The sequence below is a fragment of the Hyla sarda genome, chromosome 10, assembly GCF_029499605.1.
Source record: "Hyla sarda isolate aHylSar1 chromosome 10, aHylSar1.hap1, whole genome shotgun sequence".
Lineage (NCBI taxonomy): Eukaryota > Metazoa > Chordata > Amphibia > Anura > Hylidae > Hyla > Hyla sarda.
The window spans coordinates 115529496-115535141 of record NC_079198.1 but is presented as its reverse complement, the minus strand read 5'-3'; the positions used below and the strand labels follow the sequence as shown (position 1 = coordinate 115535141).

At 43.1% G+C, this 5646-nt stretch overlaps 1 pseudogene; it reads right to left on the bottom strand.

Annotated features, from left to right (window-relative positions):
* Positions 1–290: 290 nt before the first annotated feature.
* On the bottom strand, positions 291–412 carry LOC130294781 (U2 spliceosomal RNA; annotated as a pseudogene).
* Positions 413–5646: the final 5234 nt, after the last annotated feature.

Genomic DNA, 5646 nt, shown 5'->3' with positions numbered 1-5646 from the left:
ATCCTAACAATCCTGTGAACACACAACACGCAAAAAGTGACACAGTAACAAAAAGAAATAAATAAGTGAATGTGTTCAGATATATTGCCCGGACATCCGACCGGATCTATAAAAATGTACCTGATCCCAGCCAGAAAGTCGGGAATCAAGAGGTGAGTGCCACAAGGTGAAGAGATCATGGTGCCCATGTTTCCACTCAGTGAGCTTTGGCACCTCAGGATCACCACTCCCCGAGACACTAAAGTACCTCAGTTCTAGACCCGCTCAGCCTCATGGCGAGACCCGGAGGAAACAGGTCCCATTGGAGCAGCCATCGAGCTGATTCCTCAGACCCATCCAAAACCAGTTCATCAGCTCAAACTGATAAGAACAGATACTACACTTGATCTTGGCCAAAAGCCCAAGAAGCTTCATTCATTTCTATGGGAGCACCAAAGAGACCCAAGTACAGCATCATTGGAGTTCCATAGAAATGAATGGAGCATGTGCCGTCTACCACACGCACTCCTCACTGAGAGCCGGGGCCCCATTCAGGAGATTGCGGAGGGTCCCAGAAGTCGGACTCCCTCCGATCAGCTACTTCTTCCCTATCCTGTGGATACGGGATAAGTTAATTTTGGCAGGAGTTCTCCTTTAATAGTGTCACAGTTTCCACTAATTCTGGAATCCAAGTCATTCTAAGTATACCCAAGTGATGTGTGTGCAGATAGTCAGACCTCACATCCATTTAGACGTCATATGAAAAATTGTGGCACAAAATAAATTGGTGCAAAAAACTGTCACAAAACAAACACCTATTCATTCAAAGGCGACAAATCAGCCAGAAGATATAAAGACCAATGGAAAACACCTGAATAAAAATGCAGTCATTGTTTTCTCACTAGTTTTTATGTATAAATACAAAGAGATTGCTCGGATTTATTGGATACAAATATATTCTGAAAGTGTGAACAAGCCCTTACCTCATCTTCATCCAAATTCTGGATGCTGGTCCAGGACTTGAGACCCTAAAAAATTAACAAGAAATGTTATATTCAATTCGGCTTCTTTGTTGTTCTACAGTTTAGTGTGTTAGCAATGTATGATTATATAAATAGAATGAATGAAGCAATGTAATTTACTAATAGGGGGCATTGAAATTGATGCACCTATTCCTATACAGTCCAGAATGTCACATGACTGCAGCTGCGTCTGTGCCTGCATTGTCAGTGACGTTTTGCATTATGAGATTTGACTGACACCCATAATGCCTCTCTGGCCCATACTGCTGAGAGCCTAGGACAAAAAGGGGGCCTGTTGCTTCAAGTAGCGGATCCCCCCTTCAGAAAATACACGCATGTAACAGCAGTATTCCTCTTTTAGTTTCCTTCCTGACCAGAGGCAGATAGGAAATAGAGGGTCTGGAGGGGAGGATGAGGGGTCTAGAGAAGGACTAGAGAAGACTGAATGGGGGATAAAGTGGTCTGGAGGTGGGGTAGAGGGGTCTGGAGAGGGATTATAGGAGTTCAGATGAGGCATAGAGAGGTCTGGAGGGGGAATAAATATGACTGGATGGGAATAAAGAGGTCTGGTAGGGAGTGCAGAGGAGTCTGGCCATAGTATAGAGGGGTCAAGATGGGGGATAGAAGAGTCTGGAAGGGAGATAGAGAGGTGTGAAGGGGGATAGAGAAGACTGGATGGCGTATAGAGTGGGGAGGAAAAGGTCTGGATGGGGGATATAGAAGAGTAGAACCCCCATCTATTCTTCTCTATCACCTAGAGGTCTGGACGGGCCCCAGTTCTCAGTGAGAAGTGAATGCGGTGGAAGCTTCATTCATTTCTGTGGGAGCACAGAAGAGACCCAAGTACAGCATCATTGGAGTTCCATAGAAATGGATGGAACATGTGCCGTCTACCGCACGCATTCCTCTACCGTTGAGGAGATTGTGCGGGTCCCAGTGGTCGGATTATCTGCAATCAGCTACTTATTCCCTATCCTGTGGATAGAAGATAAGTTCATTTTGGCTGGAGTTAATAGCATCACAGTTTCCACTCATCTGGAATCCAAGTCATTCTTAGTATACCCAAGTGATGTGTTTGCAGATAGTCAGACCTCACATCCACTTAGACGTCATATGAAAAATTGTGGCACAAAATAAAATAAATTGGTGCAAACAACTGTCACAAAACAAACACATATTCATTCAAAGGCAAGCAGCCAGCCTGGATGGGTGATGGAGAAGAATAAAAAACCCCCATCTATTCTTCTCTATCACCTAGAGGTTTTGGGGAATAGAGGAGTCTAGATGGGGGATAGAGGTCTGCATGGGGGTATAGGGGGGGATAGAGGGGTCTGGATGGGGGACAGAGAAGAATAGATGGGAGGTAGAGAGGTCTGGGGAGATAGAGGAGTCTGGATGAGGATATAGAGGGTTCTGGATAGGGGACATAGGTGTCTGGAGGAAGGGATAGAGGGGTCTGGATGAGTGATAGAGAAGAGTAGAACCCCATCTATTCTTCTGGTCTGGGAAGGATAGAGGAGTCTGGATAGGGGATAGAGGAAGGAACAGAGGGGTCTTGATGGGGGATTGAGGGGTCTGGATGGGGGACAGAGGTGTCTGGAGGAAGGGATAGAGGGGTCTGGATGGGGGTAGAAGGGTCTGGAGAGGGGACATAGGAGTCTGGATGTTGTTAGAGGAGTCTGGATGGGGCATAGAGAGGTCTAGAGGGGGAATAAATAAGACTGGATGGGCATAAAGAGGTCTGGTAGGGAGAGTAGAGGAGTCCGAATATAGTATAGAAGGGGAAGAAGAAGGAGAGAGGGGCCTGGATGGGGACAGAGGAATCAAGATGGGGGAGAGAGGAGTCTTGAAGGGAGAGAGAGACATGTGGAGGGTAATAGAGAAGACTGAATGAGGGATAGAAAGGTTTGGAGGGGGTATAGCAGTCTGGAGAGGGAATAGAGAGGTCTGGAGGGTGGATAGAGGGGAATATATGGGTCTGGATGGGGGATAGAGGGGTCTGGATGGGGGACAGAGGTGTCTGGAGGTAGGTATAGTGGGGTCTGGATGGGTGATAAAGAAGAATAGATGGGGTAGAGAGGTCTGGGGGGATAGAGGAGTCTGGAGGAAGGGATAGAGGGGTATAGAGGGATCCTGATAGGTATTGAGTGGGAAAGAGAGGTCTGGAAGGGGGATAGAGAAGACTGGATGGGGGATATAGAGGTATGGATGAAGAATAGAGAAGGCTGGATGGGGGGTAGAGACGTCTAGAGGTGGGGATAGAGGAGTCTGGATGGGGAATAGAGTGGAATGGAGCAGGGGAGAAAGGGGTTTGGATGTGGGGATAGAGAAGACTGGATTGGGGATAAAATAAAAACAAAGTCCAAAATTACTGCTTTTTGGTCACATCACATCCCAGAAAAATGAATTAAAAAGTGATCAAGAAGTCACATAAATGCAAAAGTGGAAGCAATAAAAACTACAGATAACGGCAAAAAAAACATTTGCCCTCATACAGCCCTCATACGAAATCCTTCAAAAGTAGCAAAATGCGGTATTCTGTTTAATTTTCCCACAAAATAATATTTTTTTGTTGCGCCATATATTTTAGGGCAAAGTAAATTGTTACGCAAAAAACAACCCCCATCTGGGTCTGTGGATGGGAAAATAAAGAAATATGGCTCTTAGAAGGTGAGGAGAAAAAAAATGCAAAAATAAAACAGCCTGCATCCTTAAGGCCAAAATGGGCCATGTTCTTAAGGGTTTAAGGCCGCCGCCTGTTTTTACGCTAATGACTGGGCCTCATTTCTCAAATCTGATGTGAATTATTTTTTTTTTAATGATATATTGTACTTTCTATTACTGGTAAAAATATTTGTTGAAACATGCAGTTTTCTGTGAAAAACTCCAAAATATTGTGAAAAAAATAACATTATGATTTTATAGTACTAGCCATTATGAACACGGTAATATCTGTGTCTTGTTCTTTTTTCTTTTGGATGATAATACAGGACTTTATGGGGAAAGTGACATTTATTTTATTTTTTTCACACTTTATTTATTTAAGACATTTTATTTTTATACTTTTTATCTATTATACTATACTGCAGTACATCTGTACTCCATCATAGTATAACCATAAGTATTACACTGAGAGTTTCCTTTAATACCAATAAGTCTATGGCTGGACTTCACAGGCTTCCGTGCTCGGGAGAGAGGAGGCCATCAGCTGGCTTCTTGTTACCATGACAACCATGGGGACACCACAACCGCATGGTTGCCATGATTACCTCACCCCTTTCAATCCTATAGATACTGTGTTCAGTACTTACCAAGGCATCTAAAGGATTAATACTGCCATGAATGACGCAATCTCAGTCTCAGCAGCTGAGGCAGGATCATGGCTGTGATTGACAGCAGGTCCTGCCGCCAATCCCCTGCACTTCCTCCATCAGTGCAGGAAATATGCAGGAGGTATGGGTACATCCTGTTGCGGGAACGTGTTGGCTGACAGGATGTACCCATACCTCTAATAGTGGGCTGGGGTTATAGTATATACCAAGTACCAAAAGGAATGTCTCATAGGTGCATGTATATGAAGCAGATGTAGCAGAGCTGAAAGTGTTGTAAAATTTAAAATAAAAAACAGTCATTAAAATAAGACTACAGTATGCATGTATATACACAGGCACAAATCCATATGTAAATAACTCTATAATTCTATATGGACAGGTCCCATGACTGAGCCCTGCAGGTCTCTAGTAGAGGACGGGGTCATGGTACCAGGGAATGTGCAGGATTTACAGATGTATCAGGACGACAGGAGAAGAAGTAACATATGAGAAGATGACGTTTATCTGACGGTTTATCTGGAGGCAGTTGGGGGGGGGGGGCAGGAAAGCTGAAGACTCATGGGAAATGTAGTCAGCTAACCCCTTAAACACTTCTGTAACCACCATTTAGTATATATATATATTTGCTCTAATCCCCCAATTTGTGACTTACGTAATTTGCCATTTTTTCTTGCGAATTTCTCTTTCCAAAGCTCGGAAAAATCCTTGAAATAAAAATAAAACAGAAAACATGATTATGGACTTTCTGGTAAGATCTTCTCTATATCATATTATTATCACTGGTCAGATATGGAGGAGATCAGAATGGCGAGAGAGTACAGAGGGCTTGTCATAGGACGGGAAAACATATCCAGTAGGTAGAAGATCAGAAATAATAAGGAACAGGAGATAAAGACAACTGGACTTACTGCTCAACTCCACAGATCTGAGAGAAGTTTCATGCCGGTGGGTGAACATAGGAGACATTCCGTGATGTCACATGTGTGATGTCATAGGCCATTAGATGAAGCCCTATAGCCGATCAAATGACATATATTCAATATAATACATATACTGGATATCTCAAAAATACCAAATGGTTAATGAATTGGAGTGTAGGGGTTACAGGTTGGAGCGCTGTGTGATGGGAATTTATTCAAAAAAAGTAATTTTTATTTATATTTGTAGTAAGATTAAGATGTGTTTGGAGTTTTTATGAATTCAGTAAATCTTCATTAGATCTCTGTCCCCTTTATTGATATTGATAACATGTCTCCCCTTACTGTAGTTCTGTATCTGATAAAATATTTGGGGACAGGAGAATGAAATGTATG